Source organism: Amblyomma mixtum, chromosome 3 (genome assembly GCF_055824585.1).
Source record: "Amblyomma mixtum isolate Tamu chromosome 3, ASM5582458v1, whole genome shotgun sequence".
NCBI classification, from domain to species: domain Eukaryota; kingdom Metazoa; phylum Arthropoda; class Arachnida; order Ixodida; family Ixodidae; genus Amblyomma; species Amblyomma mixtum.
The window spans coordinates 382,399,704-382,425,720 of record NC_143014.1 but is presented as its reverse complement, the minus strand read 5'-3'; the positions used below and the strand labels follow the sequence as shown (position 1 = coordinate 382,425,720).

General features: G+C 47.2%; 1 pseudogene; it reads right to left on the bottom strand.

The window, feature by feature from the left end:
• The window catches only part of LOC149357043 (sodium- and chloride-dependent glycine transporter 1-like), a 57,824-nt pseudogene extending 37,099 nt beyond the window's left edge, over positions 1-20,725 (bottom strand).
• Positions 20,726-26,017: the final 5,292 nt, after the last annotated feature.

Here is a 26,017-nt window from a genome sequence, read left to right as displayed (position 1 = left end):
ACAGATGCGTGTTAGCCATGCTGGCGGAATGGCTGCTCCCTTGCCCACTGAAGGTCTTAATTAATAGGTCTTAATAGGTCTTCATTTTTCTAGTTTCTAGGTCTTAATAGGTCTTAATTTTTCTAGTTTCCTGGGTTTACCCGGCTTTGGGATAAGAATTACATTTGCCGACTGCCACTGTCGAGGCAGGTGGCCTTTAGTCCAAATTTCTTGCATGTACTTTGTCAGAGCGCTGATGGAGTCGTTGTCCAGGTTTCTTAAAATTTTGTTAGTTATCCCGTCAGGGCCCGGGGCCAATTTCGTGTTTAGTCCCATTATTTCTGCCGTGACCTTTGCCTCCATGATGGGTGCGTCGAGCTCCTCGTTGGGAGCTCCGTCGTATTCTGGGAGGGTGGTACTATGGGCATCGCCAATGTACATGTTGATTAGTTTGTCCATGGATTCCTCATCTGTTCCCTCAAATGTGCACCTGGCTTTTGATAATCTAATGGCCGATTGGGTTTTTGAATTGGTCAGATCTAATAGGTGTCTCAGCAGACCTCAAGTTTTGGAAAGGCCCATGCCCCCTTCCATCTCGTCACATCTCTTGCATCAGTTTTGTACGCATAATTTGATCGCATAATTTTCAATTTCCTTGTTATGTCTAACGACCCTCCTTCTTAGATTACGGTTTCAGGCAAGCGATGTGACGTCATACCAAACGGCGGCGGCTCCGCGGCGAGGCACGCAGAGTGACGTCATGCCAGATGGCGCACCGAGCGCCAGCTCCGGTGGTTGCTAGGCAACAGCTCAGGTCGGTCTCTGTGCCTCCTCGGAGCACCGTCACAGCGAAACCGCAAGTTCATGGCCAATGTAGCTTTCCATACAAAAAAAAGATAAGCGTGTTACTGGCGGCAGAGCCCGACTGCAAGGACAACAAAGCGGAGTAATAGCTCCGCTGACGACAGTAAAAAAAGAAACAACGTCACCGTGGAGGTGCTGGGTATCAATCCCAGTACCTCTCGCATGATCAGCGAGCGCTCTACCATCTCCGGACGAGTAGCGTAAGCGGATGAAAACATCATTCTGTAATTGGGATCGAACGGGCAAGAGGCCTGACTTCCTTACTGCGTCGACCACGTTCCACAATACTTGGTCAGCCGCCACCTGGTATGCGCGGCATCAGGCGTCGGGCGTCCTTCAAAGAGAAACCGGCCCTACCGCATTTTAATATTTGTTTTTGAAGCGGAATTTTACTTTCGTCAGCGCTGACTCATTTTTAACTCAAAGTGCTAAGTAGTTGAATTGGGTAACTGGAACTCGAAAGGAATGCGAAAATTTTTTCGATTAATTTCGAGTTAGAACTTTGGAAATTCTGATCGGGCTGCCCTTCGTACACGTGACGTCAACGGAACCAAAGCGCCAATCCGAATAACCCGAAATAACCGGAACTTCGAAGCAACGAGGTTACGCTGTACCGGTCAAATGCTTCGCTAAGATTCTGCATTTCTCTGTTACACACGCGCCTTGTAGCAGAGTCATAGTGGCCTTCATATTGTCGAGCTGTAGGAAGTGTGGAGATATGCACCTTTATCAAATCATCTTATAGCCCTAAGCGCTGTAAATGCCCGGTGGAAGCTTCGTGTGGTCCACTATCATGGAGCCCTTGCATAATGTCATGTGTTAGATCTTCTAGTGAACCCGGAGGGTGTCAGTGGTTTTAGTGGCGTTTTAGTCTCTTTCCCAAGGCGCCACATTCCATCTGCGTATTCCAGCCGCTCCGGTTGAAAGGCTTCAAACGCTCGCCAACGCCGGACGTTTTTTTCGACATAGGGGTATTAAGGCTCTCGCGTGAAAAATACGGAACATCATCCACTTGCAGCCACCTTCTAATTGACAGTGCAGAAGTAAGTATCGTCGTAAGCGGTAGCAAAACACTGTAGCGACAAACGGTAAGCAAATTACGTAAAGTATATACGTACGATTAAATGAAAAGTACATGCAATACATAACAGAAACAGTGAAAGCATATCGCTATTTCAAGGCACGCAATCATATCTGAATCGATCATTAGTAGAAGTTCACCTTTTTTTTTTAAGTTTCCCAGAGATGACGATGCTTCGACCCATGCAGTGTTGCGAGGTACGGGCTGTGGACTCGGTAAAGGTTAGGAAATGGTTCTTTATTAAGAGACTTTGACCCAAAAGAAAAGAGGGTTCCACGCCCTTGGAAGGTACAGACTTGCTCCCCGAGCAGCTGCTCTCTTCCGCTGATGGAGGGAGACTCCCTTCGTTGACTGCCTCCGCTCCCTCGAACGCCGTGCCCACGTGACCAAGATGCGCGTTCTCTGAAAAAAGCTTCCCTGGGCGCTGAAGGTCGCGCTCTCGAACGCCGCGTCCACGCCGCCACGCCGAGCGTCCTCGGAAGGAAGCGTCCTTGGGCATCGACGGTCGCGTTTTCGAACGCCGAACATGAGCCCCGCGTCCGCGACGAGGCCTGCACCCTGTGACGCCGAGTATAGGTCGGAACGCTCGTGGCACAAACAGTTTCCGGAGCTCGCGGGTCCACAGGCCAGCAGTGTCTTGCCACGCAACACCAGGTTGCTCATTCCGAGCAACCTATCGCGATCAATAATTAATTCATCATCCACGTGCCACGCTGGTCAGTTTGCTCACAATCCGGTAGGCAGATTGTGATGACATCACAAGGTCACGTGACTTAGGGAGCCCACCTAGGTTGCTTATCCCGGGATATTTCGCTCAAAACGACGACAACGCTAGATTTTTCTGCAGAACAGGGGCGTTAACGCTCTCGATTTAAAGCACTGCGACTCCGTCATTATTTACCCGTCGCCTCGTGTATGCAGAAAGGGGTGAACAAGCACACAGAGCATATAGTATTTTAGAGATCACCAGGGAACGTGTCAGAAGTGGAAAAACAGAACCTGTTTTAAATTTGCATACTTTGTTTAAAGATAAAGCTCCGGGATGGATAGGTGTTCGCATTGTTTGGCTGCACAGTTCAAGGTCGTGGAATCGATTGCCGTCGCGGAGGCCAGCCTGCGATGGAAACAAAAGGCAAAAACTTCAGTGGACTGAGATTCTGATTCATTTGAAACAACTCCAGGCGGCAAAGACTAATCAGGACCTCTGCACTGCGATATATCTCATAGCCCATTGCGTTGTTCTTGCGCTTTATAAATCACCTAGTCTCAAATATTGTTTCCTTTTTGACGTTGCGGCGCTTTAAAAGAGGCAAAAAAAGTGGCCTTCATGGAGGTGCTTGGTATCGACCCCAGTACCTTCCGCATTCTAAGCGAACGCTCTACCATCTGAGCTACACCCCCTTACAGGATACGGTGTGAATACAAGCTAAATTTAAAGCGGTGATTGAGATCATGGGGGAAATGTCGCGAGGACCTTCCTCTGTTGATACAATTCCTCAAAACTTCCGGCAGCGCAACACCGGAAAGCCTACCTTGAGGGATGGGGGCCGATTCCTCTATGCCCAGAGTATTGGCTGGTTAATGAGAGGCAGAGGTTGAGCGAAGTTGACGTGATCTGCTTTGCTAATCATGGTTATTCCCACTGAAAAGCTCGGTGGACAGTGTAGCGTTCCACAGGCATCTATGCGGCAACGAACTGCAGTGGAAGCCCTTCTTCTGCGTTGTTTGTTGTTTGCCCAGTTGAAACAGGTCACAGTCCCACGTGGTCGAACCGACGCATGCAGCAGAAAGATGGCGCCCTGGCTTGACTGGATGCAATTGCTTGTCCATATGTGTTAGCGGAACAGTCGGAAAGACGACGCAGGATTGAACATGTATAGTTCACCATGAATCGTATACGTCTGTACAAACTATCAATGTCGAGAAGAAACACGACATAATTATGGCACAGGGATAACGGGACGCCATTTCATATCTAGCGGCGTGTTGTGATTGACTCTTGATCCTATTTGCCTTGCGCAACAACAAAAACGCTGAGAGCAGAGGGGATGGTTAACCCCTGCACGCCCCTGAGCTAACGCGCAGCATTCAAGTGACGCCAGCAATTCGTATAAGGAAGAATGCGTTAAAAGAATCGTCCTGCACTTGTCACAACGGATGCCACGGCGCCAGCAGCAGCTGCACTGCAAACGAGGAATGCCTGAAGCCCCAATCAATTCTGTCGCAAAGTCTGTACAAGTTTTTATTTAACTGGTGATTCATGTTTAAAATGAAAGAATGCTACTGTAAAAAATGAAACAATCATGGAGGTGCTGGGTATCGATCCCAGTACCTCTCACATGCTAATCGAGCGCTCTTCCATCTGAGCTACGCCCCCGGACGGCCGACCGAGGAACACTGCGAAGTTCGAACTCGGGCAACATTTAAAGCAGTAAAGGAACTCTAACAGCGAGGAGATTGGTTTAGTTTGGTTTATGGGGGTTTAACGTCCCAAAGTGACTCAGGCTGTGGGGGACACCGTAGCGAAGGGCTCCGGAAATTTCGACCATCTGGGGTTCTTTAACGTGCATTGACATCGCACAGTACACGGGCCTCTAGAATTTTGCCTCCATCGAAATTCGACCGCCATGCTCGGGTTGAAACCCGCGTCTTTCGGATCAGCAGCCGAGCGCCATAACCACTAAGCCATCGCGGTGGCACTAACAGGCGAGCAGAATAACGGTGTCTGTAGACAGTATTTACGAAGACAAGAGCAAGACGCTGTTCGCCTGCACACTGACAAGCGTACGGGTAAACAACACAAAGCCATTTCACGTGTACCCCCTTAGAAGTACAACAGACCGGTATGGGATGTCTGCGTGCCATGGTCAGGCCTAATGTCATCATCTATATACAGCGGAAAGTATTGGGGAGAATGCGATAGATGAACCAATCGACACAAAATTTTCCTCTCAGTGCATATCGTGGTTACAATTTGAGGACGCCTGCTTTGTACTTCTGCAGTTTATCGAGGTAGTTAAATTATAGAAAATGGTGAAGAAAGTTTGTTGGCTTTAAAAATCTAGAGACTTACAGTCATTCACAGTCGCTTTGAATAAAACTCATAGAGACGCCATGTTAACTGCGAAGAAACACCCTGTCCTCACGCTGTTCTTGACGTCCTTCAGAATCAGCAGTAAGGATAAAAGCAGCCGACACCGAAGTCCTTTCTGAAGACTGAACACAGTAGCCATGCAAAAAAGAAGAAAAACAGTGTCGTCACAATGGAGGTGCTGGGTATCGATCCCAGTACCTCTCGCATGCTAAGCGAGCGCTCTACCATGTCAGCTACACCCCCGGACAGGAGCCACAGTGAAGTCGAACGACATTTAAACCGGAAAATGAGATCGAACGGGAGAGAGTGGCCACGCCCTTTCTTCGTCGACACCGTTTCTGAAAAGTTGGCCGCGAGCCACCTGGCTTGGCCGGCCGGTGCGGCTCCGAAGGAAGGGTGTTGTATGCGTCATTTATTTATTTATTTATTTATTTATTTATTTATTTATTTATTTATTTATTTATTTATCATCATACCCACAGCGCCATTGGCTGGCATTACAGTGGGGGGGGGGGGGGGGTAGAAGAAAAAGTACACAAATGCCACCGCGTGCAGGTGGTTACAAAAAAAAGATAACAATGAGATAGAAAGAACACGGAATTATTATACACAAAAAAATGTCACAGCATGGAAGAAAATGAATCATTTGATAATATGGACACTACTTCCTCAGGCAGCTTGTTCCATTCCGAAACCGTTTTGGGGAAAAAATACATTTTAAAAAGGTCAGTCCGGCACCTGTATTCTTTAACTTTAAGTGAATGATCTCTACGTAAAGACACGTACTCAGGGTTGGCTATATATTTGGTTCTGTCTATTCCAGTTCTAGAATGAACCAACCCAAAGATTTTTTCGCGCTCGTTACACTAAAATATCGCCCATAGTTATTGAAAACAAAACGAACGGCCAAATTCTGAACTCTTTCTAGCTTTTGAACGTCAAGCAAGGTTTTCGGATCCCAGACTGTGCAAGCGTACTCAAGTATGCTTCTAACGTTTGTATTATACAGCAGTTCTTTAGTCTTTAAAGGGAAAAGTTTAGCGTTACGTCGCAGGAAACCTAAAACACGACAGGCTTTGGCAGTAACGAAATGCACGTGACGATGCCAAGACATTGAACTTGTTAAATATACACCAAGATATTTAAATTCCAACACTGAAAGCAGTCTGCTATTATTTATGTTATAAGTGAAAATATGGGGAACCTTCTTTTTAGTGAAACACATATGTACAGATTTTTGTAAGTTAATATGCATTCTCCAGTTCTCACACCACTGGGCCACTTTACACAAATCCTGTTGTAATGCATCGCAGTCACTTTGATCGTTAATAATTCTATACAATACACAATCGTCCGCAAAAAGACGCATGTATGAAGAAATACCTGAAAAGATGTCATTCATGCAAATTATGGACAGCAATGGGCCCAAGACGGGTCCCTGAGGCACCCCTGATGTTACAGCCACCTCATGCGATTGTTTCCCGTTGACAACAACACATTGACGCCTAACGCTCAAATATTCCTTTATCCACCTAATAACGTTCTCATTTATGTTTTACCAGTATAATTTTTGTATTAATAAGGAATGTGATACAACGTCAAAGGCCTTCTTAAAATCTAGAAAAATACAGTCAACAGAATATCCCTTATCTAAAGCACTTGACAGGTCGTGTACAAATTCGGTAAGCTGGGTGACACACGAGTAACCACTGCGAAAGCCATGTTGATTAGTATTTAATAATGAATGTATACTAAGATGATTCATAATACTAGTATAAAGCACATGCTCTAAAACTTTGCATAATACACTGGTCAAGGACACTGGTCGATAATTTGAAACAACATTCCTAGGTCCCGATTTATGTATAGGTACAACATTAGCAAGCCTCCATTCATCAGGCAAGGAGCCTTCCTGTAATGACTTTGTGAAAAGAATTTGAAGGTACCTTGACAACGCAAAAGCGCAAGAAGAGAGCAGGATCGTGGGTAAGCCGTCCGGACCGGTGGCACTGTTATCTTTTAAGCGTTCTAAGAGCGACACAATTCCTCGCTGATCAAATTCAATGTTCTCCATGGGTTCCGTACAGTTCAAGGCAAGGCGAAAATCGGCAGGGCTATTGCTGTCCTCAGCAGAAAAAACTGAGCTGAAAAACGTGTTAAAGCACTTGGCTTTCTCCAGATTATCATGAACGATACTTCCGTTGTGATCGAGTGGCGGGATAGAAAATTCATCCTTTCTGTTTTTTTTTATGTACTGCCAAAATTCTTTAGGGCGATCCTGGATACGCATGTCGAAAGACTGAAAGTAGGTAAATTTAGCCTCTTTGACCGAAGCATTCATATCCTTTGTAATCTTTTTTAACTGATCCATGTTATCTTCCGACGGATTTCTTTTGAAGCGCGCATATAGTTGTTGCCTCTTTTCAACGACTCTGCGCAGCGCTTTTGTGAACCATGGCTTGCTTTTGCTGCGACGTTTCGTCATCACCCATGACGGCACATGCTGCTCACGCAAATCAAAAAGTTTGGCTGTCAGTGTGCGCCACAGCTCATCAACGCTGACTGAATCAGACAATGTTTCGTACACATCGACATAGGATTCAAGTGCCCAGGCTATCTCGGGGAAATTTGCCTTTCGGTAACTGTAAATGCGCCGATTGCCACAGTCTTTAAGTTTAACATACTGAAAGTTCATTTCCGCTAAAACACAACTGTGATCACTGATACCGGGCACTACAAGGGTAGAACAAGCTGCCGATGGTTGGTTAGTGAATAATAAATCCAAAACATTGTTGCCACGGGTTGGCTGCAGCACTAATTGGGATAAGCTGAATGAATTGCACAGATTTAACAATTCTTTGCCTACTGCGGAATTGGCTCTAGACGGAAGACATCCTGAGCTCCAGTCTAATTCAGGAATGTTAAAGTCACCTCCAACAACTAAACAGTCAGTTTTAACAGTTTCAATCATATCAGTTAGGTCGCTGATGGGTTCAAGCTGATTTCCAGGTGGCCTGTAAAACGAGCAAACTGATAGTAATTTACCATTTAAAAGTCTAATTTGAGCCCATACTGCCTCACATGTCCCAACATCAATTTCCATCTTACGAGAACTAACTAAGACGTCCACCAGTATAAATACGCCTCCACCGTGCCTGTCTCGATCTTTTCGATAGCTGATATAGTTACTGGGAAAAACTTCGCTATCGCTAACATCCCCGTCCAGCCATGATTCACATCCGATCACAACGGAAGGTCTCGCCATGTCAATTAGACCATGTAGCTTGTCCACTTTATTCTTAATACTTCTGCAGTTTAGTACTAGAATCGACAAAACAGAGTGATCCGGCTTAACTTGTCAAGAGGCTCGAACTACCTGCCCCTGAGATTCGTCGTAAATGTACTTGACATTATTCAAGTAAAGGACATCGTATTTCAGATGTGCTTTGCCATTGGGTCCCTTGCGAGGTTTGGCGTAGTCCCATAGCATTTTCCTCTTGTTTCGTACTGGTTCAGAGAAGTCCTCTGAAATGCTAGTAGAACTTCCTTTCAATTTCTTCGCATTTGACAGAACAGCCTCTTTCTCTTTGTATGAACTAAAATTAACAATTATTGGGCGAGTTCCTTCTGAACGGAACCGTCCGAGGCGATGGGCTCTTTCGATTCTGGGGTCAATTCCCAGAGTAGATCTACACAAATCTAGGACAAGTTTTTCAGAAATTGGTTGTGACTCGCGTTCATCCTCGTCCTTAATTCCATAAAAGAGCAGATTGCACCATCGAGATCGATTTTCAAGATCATCCACTTTCTTCATCAGAGTCTGCCACTCGGAACGCTGTCTTTCACTACTCGCCCTACAGTCCTCGACAGCGGCCCTCATTTCCTCAAGACCTGCAATCTTTGCTTCTAAATTGGCCATACGGGCATTCAGATCCGACATAGCTGTTTTGTTTTCATCCTGATAACTCTCGATAGTTGCAAGTTTTTCCTTAATTTCTGTCTGGCCTTGCAAAAGCTGCTGCAGGATTGCATCGCTAGGTCCTGGGTTAACTTCTATGTCGCCGCACAAAACCAGAAGCAAAAGGTAAAACGCAGCTCTTCGAAATAAAGAAAAAACGACACCTTCTGCGTAACATGGGTCTGTGTGCTACAGAATGAGAAGAAACGCATGCATACAATACAGGGGGTGGAACCGACAAAGCATACACTAAACATATATTGAAATATGTGTCACTAACCTGCGTGAAAAGCAGTAAATGCGTGAGCGGCAACGCCATTTCGGTATCGCCGGTTCCACGTCCCAACGATGAAGTGACGATTCCCGCCTTTTGTAGAGTGTAGTGGCACGGGCTGTAAAACCATGGTGGGTTGACTGGCACCGCACAATGTCCAAAATCGGCTGCGAGGCACACACAATCGTTGAAGTCGACCGTGGTTAGCACAGGTGAAAGCTTGGTGAAGGAACCAGTATCCAGCGTAGACGAATCATGCACAGCAGACAATTCCTCGGCATGAAAGCAGTGACTTGAATAACCAGCGATGAATACCTGCGTGAAAAGCAGTAAATGCGTGAGCGGCAACGCCATTTCGGTATCGCCGGTTCCACGCCCCTGCACTGGCTCTGGCATACATGTCACTACACACCTGAGTGACAGGAGCAGAAAGAATTTGACATCTAGCCTCCATCTGTAACTCCTTTGACTCCAAGCGGTCGTGTGAGTGGTCCACCGGCCTACAAACCATTACGAGGTAGACCAGAGAGCGGAGTGTTTCACTGGCGTCGCTCTGGCAGCGATATACAGAAACCGAAGAGGCCTCTTGTGGGGTATTTAGCTCATGATTGTATCTCCGCCGGGCGCATGAATAGGCTCAAAAGTGGCCCACCGCTATGCGGGCACACGGCCGACTGCAGCTGGTTGTTCATTAAAGTGGCAGAGGCAGACTTAAACAGGACGCATGACTGAGCCTGTAGATGGTCAGTTTTATTTGACCACTGGTTGTGTCCGCGTGTACAGCCTCTCATGATCAACAGTAAACGCGCTATAAAAGTGTATAAAGTGGGTCGGCGAGGCACCAGTTTACTGTCTTTGCTGTGTGGCGCTTCTGTAGACGTTATTCGGGTTTGCGATGCTACGAAAACACAGGGAGCAGAAACGGTCGGCCATAGCGGCCCCTGACTGTCCTTAGAGCTTAACCCACCAGCTATGTCCTTGGTACCTCCTCCCGTCAAAAGTATACGGCCCAACGGGTTTGCTTGTGAGACCTGCAGCATGTCTCGTTATGCATCCTCAGCGACCGCATTATCCCGAAAGAGGAATTGCTTCATGTTCTCAATCCTCCCAAGCTTTGGACTGCTAGATGTGCTAGGGTGTCCCGCTAAACAGCTTCGAAGCAAACTCCTTGGGCTGTATACTTTTGACGGGCGCTGTACATGGTCTTAAATACAGGAACTGATGAGACCGTTCATCGTTCAAAAGATATAAAAAGACTTATGTTTGGTAAAAACGGTTGAAATGGCGACATCTGAAATTCCGATTAGATATTCCTTGATACCTTTAATATCTACCCTTCAGCATGACATTCTTCTGCCACCGTGGTAGCTCAGTGGCTGTTGAATTTGACCGATGAGTACAAAGCTAAATTGTCCAAGCTGAGTTTTGATGAAGGTGAAATGAGAAAACGCCTGTGTGTTGTGTCAGGTAAGTGAATGTTAAAGAACCCTAAGTTACAGAAATTAATCGGGAGCCCTTCACTGCGGCCTCTCGATAGCCCACCCACTACCTTTGGGGCTTCGAACCCCACACTCTTAATATACACCTTTCTTAACACCGCCCCGAAACGAAGCTGGCACAACGAAAAAAAATGGTCGTGGAGGTGCTGAGTATCGATCCCCGCACCTTTCGCATGCTAAGCGAGCGCTCTACCATCCGAGCTACACCCCCGGACGTGGCACGCTCTCGCTAGGGTGATTCTTTAGGGCGATTTCGTCACATCTGTTTTCGCTGTAGTTGACCTCGAATGAATCCGGTTGCGCGCTCGCTTCAAGCAATACGTAACCCAATGCATTGTGAATGATCACTTCTGTCTTAACTTGTTATTAATCCCTTGCCTTTCTTGCTCCCGTTTCCTTCTTCTCCTAACGCACGACCACCCTTGATCACTCTAATCACGGATAGCAGAAGTGCCCACGTGCTTCAGTCGCTGTCTCGGAATGAAGCTTATTGAGCAGTGGACCTCTTAACTGATAATAAGTGGTAAGAAGTGGCAGATAAAAGGGAATAGTCCCCCCGCTTCCATGGTCGGGGATAGTCCCCTCCTTGCATTCACGCTAGAAGGCTCATGACAATCGGCCGACGCTATTGGCTAGAAAGCGGTTCTTTAACTGGAAAAACTGCCTTGTTCTTGAGTTGTATCCGACAATAGTACCATCTGTCGGCCGCCAGTAGCAGACACTGCGCTTCTCATTGGAAATACTTTCATTTGTCTTCGATAGGAGTCTAAATATTGGTATCAGCTGATTCGCCAAGATGTTCAAACTCATGGACCACTCTTCCTTCGCGCTGCAGAATCTCACTTATCAAATGCTTCCTGTGTTCACATGGACTAGTCCTGACGGTCATAGGTAATCAGTGGTAGTCTGCAGAGACACTTAACACTGCTTACCTCTTGCCCGCTCACGTTGGGAAAGCAGTCGCCGCGCACTGCAGCGTGATGCAACCGGATTTTACGCAGCTAGTAATTCTACCTCGGCATGATACGTAGCCGCCTCACCCTTTCTGGTATGCGCGCTAACTTCCTGATGGCAGTCGCCGCCGTAATGCCCATATTTGCAGAATCGGCCTTTCTCTACTTAAAATTCATTAACATTCACCACTTCCCTGGGATGGGATAGCAGGTGCTACCACCGGTTGAATTTATGTGATTCAGTTTGCGAGTGCTGGGTTTAGCGCGACTGCAACCTTCCGTCGTTTTCTGGTTCATAACATTACCCGGCGCCATCGAGCGAAAGTCCCGAACAATGGCTGAAGTACTGAGATACGAGGTGAGGGCGGATTTCGGCAGGAAAGGCATGCAGCAGAGTACAGACTTCCTACGGCGATTAATGAACTGGCCTGATGAATTATGGTCCTGGCAGATTGATGACCATCACTTGTCAAGAACCACACGCCATAGGCTAAAAATGCGCCGGACGGCATGGGCGGGGGATGCCGTCTTGTTTCGTGTCGTCCTGACGTCCTAGCTGCAGTGATTGTTCAACGCGAGGGCCATCGAAGACATTGGGGCCGCGTCTTCGTGTCGTTACTCCGTCAGTACTCCGGACGGGGTGAGCTAGAGCGACAGGTCGGATCGGGCTGGGCCAGTGCTTAGCGGCGGGATCCAGGAGCCTCGGACGACATTGAAAGCGTCGATGCTGCCCGGCTCAGATGAGGATGAACAACAGCGCACCCACAAAGATGTAGTAATTGGGGGGGGGGGAGGCATGATTACATGATTATATATAATTAATTGTTGCAGGTCTAGCGAGAGTACTCCGTCCCGGGCCACTTCCCGCTTCACACTCCTCTGCTCTGCAACAATATCTGATCACCAGATGTCTTCATAACCTTAAACGAGAGCTCTATAAAGTACTCAAATCTGCCAAGCTTCGGTACAGTAGAGCAAGATAGGCCTCGCTACATCCTTCGGAAACTTGAGTGGTTTCGTTAACAGCGAGCAAGTCCGCAACGCTTGCTACACTGTGGCTTGCGGACATTTCTATTCGCTCTTATCGCAGTGCACGGATTTTTGCGATGGCTATGGATGCGGAGCCCCGTACGTGGCTATGCGGGGCCGGGGATTTTCCACGGTCGACGTGTCAGGCCTTCGTAGAACACTCGCTGAGCGACAACTCCCGTTGTCCCACGTCACGCACTCGCACCCCCGTGGCACAGTTTTCCCCAAGCGCTCAACCTGGCGTCCCGTCTGCTGAGTCCTCGTAGGTCTTTCCCTTTATCATTATCATCATCATCATAATCAACAACAGCAGCAGCAGCAGTGTCTTGACTAGGCCCACTGCAGGAAAGGGCCTCTCTCATATAACTCCAATAAACCCTGTCCTAAGTCGCTGCAACCAACTTAACCCCTCCAACTTCCTAGTGTCATTCGAATCCTTACTGTCTGCTATCCTCAGCTACGCCTGCATGCCTTCTCTTGGAATCCAGTCCACTCTTTCACAATTCATGTCCCGATCATGAACATTTTTTACTGAAACAGCGAGAGATATCATTACAGAAAAAAAAAGGTGCGCTCATAGCTTGCTTTTTCTCGGTGGGGAAAAAGAAATAGTTGATATTTTCGTAAAAACATTTTGGCGCCAAAACCGACCGCACACAGTAAGATAGACGGGACAAGCCCAACACTGTGTGTTGTCTGTTTTGGCGCTAAATCCTTTTAAGAAAATATGCACTGACTAGTTCCCCAGCAAGTATTACTCAATTCTGGCTAGTTTCGACGTTCAGCGTGACACTGAACTCGAGGAGAAGTGAAGAGCAAACAGAGAGCGCTATCAAAACGTTTCTCAGGTAGCCAGATCTCTTTGTGTCTTCTGTCGCCCGCGTGTCAAGCTGAGCTGATATTTAATATGTAAGTGTGGCAAATTCTGAGCCCTTTGCCTGTAATCTCTGTAGTAACAGGATTTTCCGCGTTTAAAAAGAAGAAATAATTAACTTGATGAAACGTTCATTTATTACTTGGAAACCGCATAACAGAAAGCGTAGAAGAAAAACAGTGATATGCGATGTGTAACGGTTAAGAGTAAAAAAAAAGAGCGAGGAAAGAACGCACGACAAACGAGGCAACACACACAACTCAAGCGCTTACCACCAAGTTAACAAGTCACGGTGTAATTATTTAAACGATGCGGGCTTGCTGCAGCAGACAAGAGGAAACGTATGGACGTGTCCATGGGCAGAGTACAAGCCGTCGCATTTTGTGCATCAAGAGCGCGAGAGTGCTTGAAACAGCTCAGGTTCTTCGTACTGCGACAAGGGAAACCTTCTGACACATATGAAGGTGGGGCATTGATTCTTTTTCTATGATACGTTGGCTATATGTAGCACCCAATCGATCAATGACATACCGCGCGATAAACAAGAAATGTGCCACAGTGAGAAAACATGAATAGTCAGCATGTAATGAGCAGAATACACTTAAGATGCTGTTTGCTGCCACACTATATACTAGGTTTGAGGTGAAATAAATCCTCTCACTTAACACGGGTGCCTACTAAGTGCGCGGATAGAAGTGTACTTCTCAAGGCCGCGATATCTTCAAAGGCACCTGAACATGACCCATGACATACACAATATATCTGGTATAGTATTATACGGAACGGTTTCTAGAGGATCCTCACTGACAACAATCCATCTATTGCAAAACTCGATGGGAATGAAAAAGTTTTATCTTGCTCTTTGCAGCGTAAGTAAGTGCGGTTTTTCTGCATTAGCAGCAAGTATTAGGCGGAAGTAGCCACAACCGCATAATTTCCTTCTGCTATTTCAGCTTTTATTTGCCATAAGACGGCACAGTGCGGTGGTACGGCGCGCCAACAAGTTTCCTGTGATTGGCGACTCCTCGTACGTACTGCAAACGCGGGTTGATAAAAGGACTGCTGCGCTTCTACCCGCTAATTTTGACGGCCGCGGGAAGTTATTAGCAGGTTCCAAAGAGTTAAAATTCATAATCCTGTTTTTGTTATTAAATGCAAACCGGGAAATAGTGCCAACTGCGTAAACTGTTTTTGTGTTCAAGTAGTACGTTACAGTTTCCACTTTCAAGGGTAAACGTGCAGGCTAGTTGCTTTTTCATGAAGCAACGCTAACGGCATGGACAAATGCGCATGGTCGGGACACAGCGCTGTTTGCGTCCCGTTTGTGTCTCCGTTCCTGACCTTTCCGCAGTGTTAAACATTCACTCCTAGTTCATCTGAAACTTTGATCGTAGTGTGTTCCTACATTCAAGTGTTCAAAGAGTTATAAAGCACAGCCTCTAAAAATACATGACGACGACAACAACTTTATTCCGGAACTCGAATGTAGCCACGCTCTTAATAACTTTTTCTCGTCAGTTTTTACAAAGGAACCTGATGGTGACTTACCAGATTTCCCAGCTGTCGACCCTCCCATCTATGCCACAGATTACATTTGATGCTAATGGAATCATGAAACTCATTGAATCATTGAAACTTACATCTTCATCTGGTGTTGACGGCATAAATTCTAAAATCCTAAAAAATACTAAAAACACTGTAAGTGTAATATTGTGCCGCCTCTTTCAGCAGTCCATATCAACAGGTGTCCTTCCACAAGATTGGAAAGTTGGTAAGATCATTCCAGTCTCCAAAAAGGGCTCACCTGTTTCATGCAAAAATTACCGCCCCATTTCCCTCACAAGCGTCTGTTCGAAACTATTGGAACATATTATTTATTCGCACATAGTCAAATTCCTTGTTTCCGTAAATTTTTTCCATACTAACCAGCATGGCTTTTTGAAAGGCCGTTCATGTGACTCCCAATTGGCTCTCTTTTTATTAATGACCTAAGCTCCAACCGTGACCTAAACGTTCCTACTGACACTCTCTTCCTTGATTTCAAAAAAGATTTCGATAAAGTACCGCCTAAAAGACTGCTACTGAAGATATCGTGTCTAAATCTTAATTCGTTAGTATTGGAACGGCTTTGTAACTTTTTGACTAACAGAGAGCAATTTGTCTATGCTAACAAAAATTCTTCTCCACGTAGCCGGTCATTTCAGGTGTTTCCCAAGGTACAGTCCTAGGTCCTTTGCTTTTCCTCATATATATTAACGATCTTCCTTCCAGTATTTCCTCTATCATCCGCTTATTTTCTGACGATTGTGTAATTTACCGCCCAATCACTAACAGTACTGACGCTGGCATTCTTCAACAAGATCTTAACCGAATCCAAACTTGGTGCGAACGTTGGTTAATGTCTCTCAATATTTCCAAAACATGTTTGATTTCGTTCCATCGTCGGCAGGTGCATACTCCTTCTAAATACACTCTTTTCGGTTCAGAAGTGTCGTCCGTTTCTTTATGTAAGTTGTACTTGGGTATTACTGTAACGCAAAACCTAACATGGTCATACCATATCATGAACATCGCTAACGAGGCTAATCGTACCCTTGGTTTCATACGGCGTAATCTACGATTTGCCGCCCCTTCCATCAAATCATTAGCATACATAACTTTTGTCCGTCCTAAACTAGAATATGCTTTAGCAATATGGGATCCTCACCAGACTAGCCTCTCTTTAACCTTAGAAAAAATACAAAATCGGGCTATCCGCTTCATTTATTGTGATTATTCGTGCTACACTAGTGTGTCTGCTTTAAAATCTAGAACTAACTTACCCAGCCTTGAAACGCGACGAAAAATTTCTCGATTGTGTCTCTTTCATATGTTTTATCATTCATCTTTTGGAGAATCGGTAACATCATCTGCTTATCGCCTCTCAAGCCCTATTAAACACCATAAGGCCGTCTACGCCCCCACCGCAAGAACTACCGCTCATTCTCGATGTTTTTTCGTCACGTCATCCCGGGACTGGAATGATCTACAGAACGCCGTGCATCACATCAACGCCATCCATTTTAAAAACGCCATCAAGACCATTGTCGTTTAATTGCCATGCCTGTGTCTCATGTAAAGCCCCATATCAGGGGCCTGCGAGGTATCAAATAAAAAAAAATTCAAATTCACGTCACCAAAATGCTACTTCAAAATCAGTTAATAAAATCTTGACATTTCAGGCGCTGCCAAGTTTACACTCATCACAGCTATTGCATCAGCCTGAACAGCTATAACTTCTACAAATCATTTTGCGCCAACAGCGCAATCCTGTTGCAGGCAGCAGGAGAAACGACTACCAAGCACTGATAGCCGACGCACATTCCACGTCTCCCGCACACGCGCTAAGACTGTTTTCCAGCAAAGCATAGAACCTAGTCAGAACAATGCTTAGGCTCTCAATACAAAGGCGAGTGCAATGCGCGAACCCGGGCTCGCACAGCGGGAATCCCAAGGCAACTCCACAATACGTGCCGACCGTCTCACTTAAGGGGTGATGGGATGGGAAGAAACGGATTGGATAGATACGTGGACACCATAATACACAATACTTTGATTGCCATAGAAATGAGGTAAGTTTAAAGAGAAATGCTCACAACATATAGTTCTATAAGAAATAGTCGGGCGCACTCGATAAGCGTGTTTTAATTCAACGATTTGTGCCTAGGTAATATGAAAAAGTGTATTAGGTCCCACTGCATGTAAAATTAACGTTCTGAGTGCCTGCCAGTTTTCCTAGCTGAGCGTTTGTCAACCAAATCTCTGGCTCCTATTGGTAAGCTTAACTAACGAATCACAGTTTCCTGAATTGCGAGATAACTAATGACCAACCTCAATTCGTGTAATCCCATGCACTACCACCGACCCACCGTATGAGGACTCAGTACGGGACTAGGCAGCGCTGAACTTGATCTGTTTTCTCTAAAGCCGAATGGTATTCGCTGCCGTTACATGAAGCTAAAGGCGGCGTTACAAGCAGTTTCAAATCACGATCAGGAAGTGCGTGGGACGTCGGAAAATGTCAGGATGGCATCATTATACATCCAGTAGCGCCATGGGAATAACTCCTGTATGGGCCACATACACAAGCAGATACTCTGGGGGATTAACGAAAATCTGTATCAGTGCAACACCACCAGCTGGCATGTTGAGCAGATATCTGTAGGCCTGGACTCAGTAATAGACCTTATGCAAAATTGCTGCCATCTATCGGAGAAAAGGAGAACCAGTGGAAATCCGCCATGTTGGAGGATGACAGAAGCTCGTTCCGCCTCTGATGTCTGGATTTAGGCGTGCCCTGCGTTAGCTCCCTTACTGCTGTGCTGGCTCGAAAATCTTATTTACTGTCACTTGAGCCTGTAAACATGACTGAATGGTCAGTCGACGTGTTTCTGCTGCCCAAGTTTCTAAGTGACTTCGCAGACACTTACTACGCGTCCAAACCACTTTCCGAAAGCCACCGAGTACGGAGCTACAAGTTTTTCACGGAGTCCTACGTCAGTTTGCCGACGCTGAACACGAAGAAATGTACTAAGCAAGTGTAATTTCCGTTTACGGCTATAAATGTGCGCATTTCGGTCTAGTTTGAATCAGTTTTTATTTGGTTCGATACTTTTTGCGGACGGGCGTGCTGCTTGAATTGCTGTTGTTGTGGTTGCGTTTTCTGTGTTGTGTAGGCGCCGAAAGCAAACGATAGTAAACTTCACGCTCATGTTGGTAGTGTCGAAAAAAGTGGCCTCTCAACATGTGACGCTTTTCATTTTCCTTGAAAAGTTCATACAGCATTTGTTTGTTTGCCCTAGTGCTCTAGAGCCCCTAGTTTGCCCTAGTGCCCTAGACCGAGAGAGAAAACATTTTATTATTATTACCGGGCACATAGACCCCTGGGTCGCCGCACGACCCCACTACACAAGTGCTTACCATTCTTGGACTATCGCGCCGCTAAAAACACGTAGCCCGTGAATGCAGCAGTGTATATGGTTTTACCACGACGAGCAAGCAGTTGTGCACTGATATTTTTTGAGGATTCTACACGCGTTATGCATTCCCGCTACTAGTTGGAACTATAGTACCGGTTGAGCGGCTGCCCTTACGGTCCTTTCTTTTTTTTTTACACAACACACGGTTTCGTGGAAACCGGCCGGTTCAGTGAAATCGCTGCACGCATACAAGCCGTAGCTCCACAAAATAGGCACCTTTCCCTGGTCAACAGAAACGATTGACTTACTTGTAGAGCGCAAACGTTGTGTGCCACGGGCACTTGACCCTTGCTAGTGTTTCCGTCGAAACAAATATTCGCACTAAAAACTAACGCGTGTAACCGCTGCAGCGGATAACGCTAGGAGCGACGGTTCTCACAAAGCGCGACCCGTACCACTGAACAGCTGATCACGATTACTCTCTTGCGAGGCCGATAATCGCAGCACTTCACGGGAAATCGCAGCAGAAAAACAGCTTTTGTGTGATATTTTCTTCGTGCCTACAAAGCTTATTTCTAATTTCATTTGCTACATGGCGTTAACGAAATGTGTTGCGCGATGTCTCGACATGTAGCAACGGTTCTGCAACATTTGTGCTGCGGACGTCGGGGATCGCAGTCCAAAAATAGAAATGCGCTCAAATCAAGCCCTCTTGCCTTTTCTCCCTGGGCTTCTTTGCGACCCTCCTGCGTACAGCAAGGCAATGATCAATATGTGAGGATATTGAAGGCGGTGAAACTCGAGCGCGCACGACGAGCGTGTACCAGTACGTGCTGTGAATCCGGCGGCTATCCTCCAACATGGCGGAACGCGCGCGGCGACCGCTAGATGGCAGTGCATTTCGCATAAGGTCTATAGGGTTCGAGTTTCCAGCAATAGCGAAAAGTAGCATTGATGGAGCAGGCAAATTAAAGAGTACCGGGTGCTTTCTTCAGGGTCTTAAGTACCTTTCGACAATGCGTGAAGACATCAACTTGGTCATACCAGGATTTCCAGATAGAGCTGCAGTAACGGCGGGGATGACTTGCAGTGCCAGGTTAGGAAAGTGAGAAGCTGGATGGCGTAAACTATGCGACCCTTTATTTTTTTTTTTTTGGGGGGGGGGGGGGGGTTGCAGGATGAGTCGTCAGTTTCTTCGTCACTTATTGGACAAGATCCGTGGCATCGTTTCTAAGGGTGAGTCTGTATTCTCGGGCGGCGAGCACCGCTGCAAAAAAAGCCTTTCAGATCCGCCACCTTCGCAGTGAAGCCGATACCACAGGAGCTCGCACAGCAATGCCGCGGCCGACGCCGCGCAGCCCAGCGCGTAGACGAAGAGGTACACGTGGAAAGGCTGCGGCGCAGCGCTGGGGTCCCTGGGGTCCACAGCCTTCGGCTTCTGATGGCGAGTGGCCAGTGCGGCTTCAATAACCGCCCGCAGTGTGCGGCGGTGCAGGTACCTGCGAGAGAGTCGTGGACGTTAAATAACACCATGGCTTACCAAAAAAGCGCACAAGGGAAGAATGTCGTACGCCCTAGCGCTAGGGATCTCTTTGCACTGCAGGTAGTGTCATTTTAGCGGGGGATGGAACAAACGCGGGTTAATCACATCCTAGTCGAAATCAAGAGGAATAAATGGGCTTGGGCAGGGCATATAATGATAACCGCTGGTCCTTAAGAGTAACGGAGTGGATTCCAAGAGAAGGCAAATGTAGCAGGGGGTGGCAGAAAGTTAGGTGGGCGGATGAGATTATGAAGTTTGCGGGGATACGGTGGCCGCAAAAAGAAGCAAAGTTGCCGGACGTGGTCAAAGCTGTTGATAATGTTTTTAGTCGATTTATTTCCAAGATTTAAGTGGGGCTTTATAAAAGTCGCTGTGATTCGCACCAGTCGTGAAGTCCGATGAAGGTGGATAAACAAAATGTTATAAAATGGCGCCAAGATACGTTTGGCAGTTAACTAACTGCTTTCCTTCGCGGACTCAGCCTAACGGACACCGCATAAAACTAGCGGGATTGCATGTCCGATCCGACATGTTTGCACATACAACCCCGAGGAAGGTGTAAACCATACGCTTACCTATGCGGGTTGGTGTCGTAAAGGGCGATACCCCGATGCTCCATTAAGAAGCGCTCTCCAGGGACAAGATTCTACCACGACGCTTCTGCGACCATGTCATCGCTACACACGGACAGAACAGCCTGAGCGCCTTCGCTGTCCAAGCGGAAACAATGGTCAATCGCTCGATTTCCTTGAATGCAGTCTGGGTAACAGTTCTGGAATATTTTCATGATCGCTTCTATATCGGGCGACATTTCTCCTCCATAACTGACCACGTCCCTCACTCCTAACCAATGGTTCGTTGCGCAGGGCAGTACTAAACCGTTCTCGATCAGAAGCTTCAATTCTGCTATAGTACCGATTCCTTTTGAAATTCTTGGGACGCTTTGTATCGCAGTGATCGTTGTTTGAATATAGTTACCTAAGAAAAACATGCCGAAGGGCCATGAAGCAAGAATTAGCCTGCATTCCGCCAGCATACATGGTGGGCTCTGATTTAACAGGCCACCAACTAGGAATAGGCAAACGTCAGACAGGGAGAAGGAGTGTTGCCTCGGAATAAGCTTAACGGTCATCCACAGGCCCAGGCAGAGGAAAGCGCCGAGAGCCGCTGAAGTGACTATCAACCAGGTGAACGAAATCCATGAGTCAATAAAGGTTATTTGCATGACAGTACCACGTTGAGTAAAGAAACAGAGCACTGCTGGAGAAAATTGGGTGTCTTTAAACATGTGTGGAAATTGAAAGTAGGAGCCGGTGTAAGCTAATATTATAAACTCTACCTCTGAATAAAATTGTACGTCATTCCTGGCTCTGATGAGGTGCACACTGTTATTCAGTGTTCTGTATGCGTCCAGAAGGGCTGCAGCTTCTGGCATCATCGGAGCGATTTCAATGAAATCCTTCATATCAGGAACTGCTTCCCTTTTGGAAAGGAGTTGTCCGGTCCATCTTCAATAAAAAAATTTCAGGAGCTTCGACAATCTTTCGCTGATTGCATCTTCTGAATCGGCTTGTGGGAGCATTGATGGTAGCGGTAGTGACACTCGTAACCTGGCAGAGGCCGCTGCGAAACTGCGTGAGAACCTCCTCGTGTGAATCTGTAGGAATAAACCAACGCGTATACGTCAGCTGTTGAATGCAAACTACGTTTACGTTTTGCAATTCGCGGCTTTGGTTCCAGAACCAGGGCGCAAATACAAGCCGCTTCTGTACGGAGAACGAGAGAGAATTTTTCCGCGGCACAGAACAGCTTCCTCCTTCAGCGGCATAAGGCACAATTCGCACAATACGTCTTCGAGGGAGTCCTTCACGAATTTCAGTGGTATCGGCAGGTCGTTAATGTGTCCCTCTAACTCTGGTAACTTCTGGGGTGAGTGGAGGAGGACAGATCTCTCAGGGGATGAATTCGAGGCTTCCTTAATGCTAAGCATTGTTGAATTTAGTCCAGCCGACAGAGCGCTGGTATCAATGACGCAAAGGAGACAGCAAATCAGCAAGAAAGTCGCCCTCGAAGATAGCTTAGTACGCATCACGTATAGCGAGACGATGGTCCTCTAATCGCCAATATCAACTTTCAGAGGCTTCGCATTTGCACGTTGCCGCGCTTTGCGTCAACAATTGTTCAGACTTTAAAACACTATTTTAAAGCCACATTTCGCGGTAACGCTTTCAAATAAGGCACCGTCTATCGTCTTCTATCACAAATTTCGGTACAGTATGTTCACAGAACAAGAAATTTCATTTTTGTAACGAACAACGTGAAAGACTCAGAAACATCAACCGCAGTAACTTCAGGTGAGCTGTGTGAAGTTGTGAACTCGAGTGCGGTGCTTATACTGAACTGGGCCCATTAGGAAGTTGCTTAGAAACGAAAAAAAAAAGCGGGAGAAAAAGCACGGAAGTGAACTGCACCGAACAGCGCAGTGTTTTTCTCACTTCTTGGGCTACGTTCGATAGCCGCGTAAGAAAGCGCTTCACAGTTCCAGAAGGTACAGAGTCGTGCGCGTCCACTCAAACTTGTGGGGCTTGTGTACCGAAAAGAATGACTCGAGAAAAACTTTCGCATTGCTGAAGGAGCCCGATAAGAAAGTACTTTTGAGCAAACGCTGGATTGCATTGAAAAAGCGATTCCGTTGAGCTGTATGTTTGCGTTGAAAAAAACTTCGGAAAACGGCGATCACTCCTGGGACACACACAAGTGCACAGTGCACGTTAAAGAACCCCAGGTGGTCGAAATTTCCCGAGCCCTTCTCTACGGCGTCCCTCATAGCCTGAGCCGCTTTGGAGCGTTTAACCCCCACAATCCAAATCTTTCACTCCCACCTTCCTTCCTTCCCTCACGGCGCAGTTGAGGAGTCCACCTTGAAGTGAGGCAACAGTGCAAAATTTCCTTTCCTCCAAAACCACTTATTTAGAGTTATATATGGAAGGCACAGTGACTAAAATCGCATGTTTCCAGTTCATCAGCAACCGCTGTAAGAATTGACCGACTTTAGGCAATTCTTGCTAGAAGATGAAATGCAAAGGTGAAATCCCGACCATCCACACCACAGTTTCATCATCGTGGCCAGGTCGGTGGTTTGTCGGTTTATTGGGGTTTAACGTCCCAAATCAACTCAGACTATGAGGGACGCCGTAGAGAAGCGGTCGAGAAATTTCGACCACCTGGGGTCTTTAACGTGCGTTGACATCGCACAGTACACGGGCCTCTAGAATTTCGCCTCCATCGAAATTCGGCCACCGCGGGTTCGATCCCGGCCGCGCCTTCCGGGCTGCTGATCCGAAAGACGCGGGTTCAACAGAAGGGTTGTTGCTCCCGATATGAATGCATGACACCGATACTATACACCTGCTAGACGATAAGGCGGCAACCAAACACGTGCTAAAGGAAAGAAAAAAAGCTCCGCAGGATTTAAGCAATATATATTTCACGTTTCTTTTTAGGGCCGCCAGATATTCAGTCCCTATCAATGCGACTGGCATGACCGATCAACTAAACGAAATTCTCGATTGGAAAGCGTTAACCACGTATCTCGCGGCGTCAAGAAGATAATTCGCTCTGAAACAAGCCCGTAATGGCAGAACAGCCTCTTGACCACTTACGCGCACTTTATAACGACCCTTAGCGCTTTTAATCTTGGTGACAGCAACAGCACATGTTTGTTTTCGAACATTCATTCGTGTGAGTGTCATAAAATGACAAAAGTATTCCAAAATCTAACGGAAATCGTCACCCGTCGACGCACTATGACGTCGTTGACTGCCAGCGTGCCCGATCTGGATGTTGATGAAACCCCGCCCTCCAGGATGTGTGAAGCACTAACGGTCGCTGAGCTGACCCGCGAACAATTCCAGAAAACGAGACGGGCACGCTGGCGCCAACTGACCTCAGCTGCGCTTCCTGTTGATGTCAGGGACTTCGGCTGGCTGCGAGGCTGGCGGGTCCTGCCCACAAGAGACCGCCTTGCGGCGTGGGGCGTGGCGCCCTCCGTCCGATGCCCGCAATGCGGTCTTTTAGAAACGTTGCGGCACGCTACGTTCGACTGTGTAGTGGCGTGCACCTTTTGGGTACTAGTGTCACGGATGTTTTTAACCCGCCTCGAAGCGCGCACTAGTCCACGCGAACTGTTTACAATATGCTCTTGTGTGTCGGCATGTTCGTTTTGTGGCGGCAGCGTGGAGCGGCTTCCTTAAATGGGCGTCCGGAAAGAGCAATGTTTCCAAAGTTGCAGCGCCTCCGCACGCACCTCTTTGAGCAAGCATGCGTGGACGCACTGTCAATGAGTGAGGATGAGTTCTTGCGCAAATGGTCGACATATTTCATCGTCCTGCGCGGCGGTCGAGTGTCGGCTTACTGCCTTACTGACGTGCTCAGTGCTGCGTCACTGCGCATGAGCTTGACTGATCAGAGCATTGAGTTCAGCAGTTTTGCATTGCATTTTTCTTGAAATTAGAAAAAAATAAACTTCTCTTTCTACGCCGCGAATACAGATCACCATATCGCTCTTTCAAAAATTAGCCGTATGACGCCGCCACCCTTGCAGGAATGACCGGCCCCTGTTTCTTACAGAAGCAGGTGTCTCTGCAGGATGTGGACGGTGCGGCTAAACGGCGTTAAACGGGGATAAACTTCTCTTTCTATGTCACCCACAGGGCTGTACACATCAACGGCAAGGTCTACTCGTTCGACAGTTACCACGGGGCATGGAACTTGCTCCGTGTCTTCATCTTCGACCCCGCGTCGCGCCGGTGGGATATGGTGCTGACGCAGCTTCCCTACGGCGGGGTGATTAAAATTTCCCGCCACACAGTTGTAGCGTACGGCCACTGCGCGTATCTGTGGGGCGGCCCGCCCAGCTGGCTATCGCCGACTGTTCTTTACAGCTTCGACACAAGCACCATGAGATGCAGCCGCCCTGAGGTGGCCGGTGAGGTGCCGTCATCGATTTACGGCAGCACAGCTTGTGTTGTTGGGCACCGTAAGTATATCTTAAGAGACTGGGATGTTTCGCCGTATATGCGGGTCCTTGACTTGGATACCCTAGAGTGGCATCGTGTCCCCACTAGCGGAGAGGCTCCGGTTCTACCTGCCTGCCACACTGCGTCTGCCATCGGGACCCGCAGGTATGTTTTCGGCGGCAGCCCAGCAGACCCTTCCCTCATCCTATACTATTTTGAAACGATCAACTCTTCGTGGGTATGCCCACAGGTACAAGGAGTTCCCCCTGTGTGCCGGTGAAGTCATTCAACCTTCGTGTATAACGAAGAACTGTACATTTGCGGAGGGTACAGCGATTCGCTGCAGACCTACTTGGCAGATATACACAAGTACGACCCCGTGACGTCGCGTTGGACCGAAGTGAAGCCATGTGGCTCACCAGCATCTCCCAGGTACTGGCACTGCTGCTCAGTGATGGGTGAAAGAGTGTTTATCTTCGGCGGCTTTGGGCCGGCACCCAACCAGGATGAGGGGCAAGTTGCTGAGGAGCGAAGGGCCCTGACCGATCTCCACGTGTTGCACTTGGCACTGACACTGCAGAACCTGTGCTTACTTGCAGTAATTGACGCACGGCTGGATCTACGCCCCTTGCCAAGCTTCATTAAACAAATGGTCTGCGCTATCACTTCTTCGTAGATGCTGCATCTCAAGCAAACTGAGTGCCTTTGGCGAAGCCAGTCCTGCGGTGTGGTGATGATGCAACTTCGGCGCCACTACTGGACGCAGTAATAAACTCTTCTTTTATACGCAAAGAACTCCTTCCTTCTGTGCTCGATTTTGGCGCAAGCAAAATGTCGCTAGTATTTTTTTTATATTCATGTCGCCCGGGGCCGCCCCTTTTTCTTAAATAACA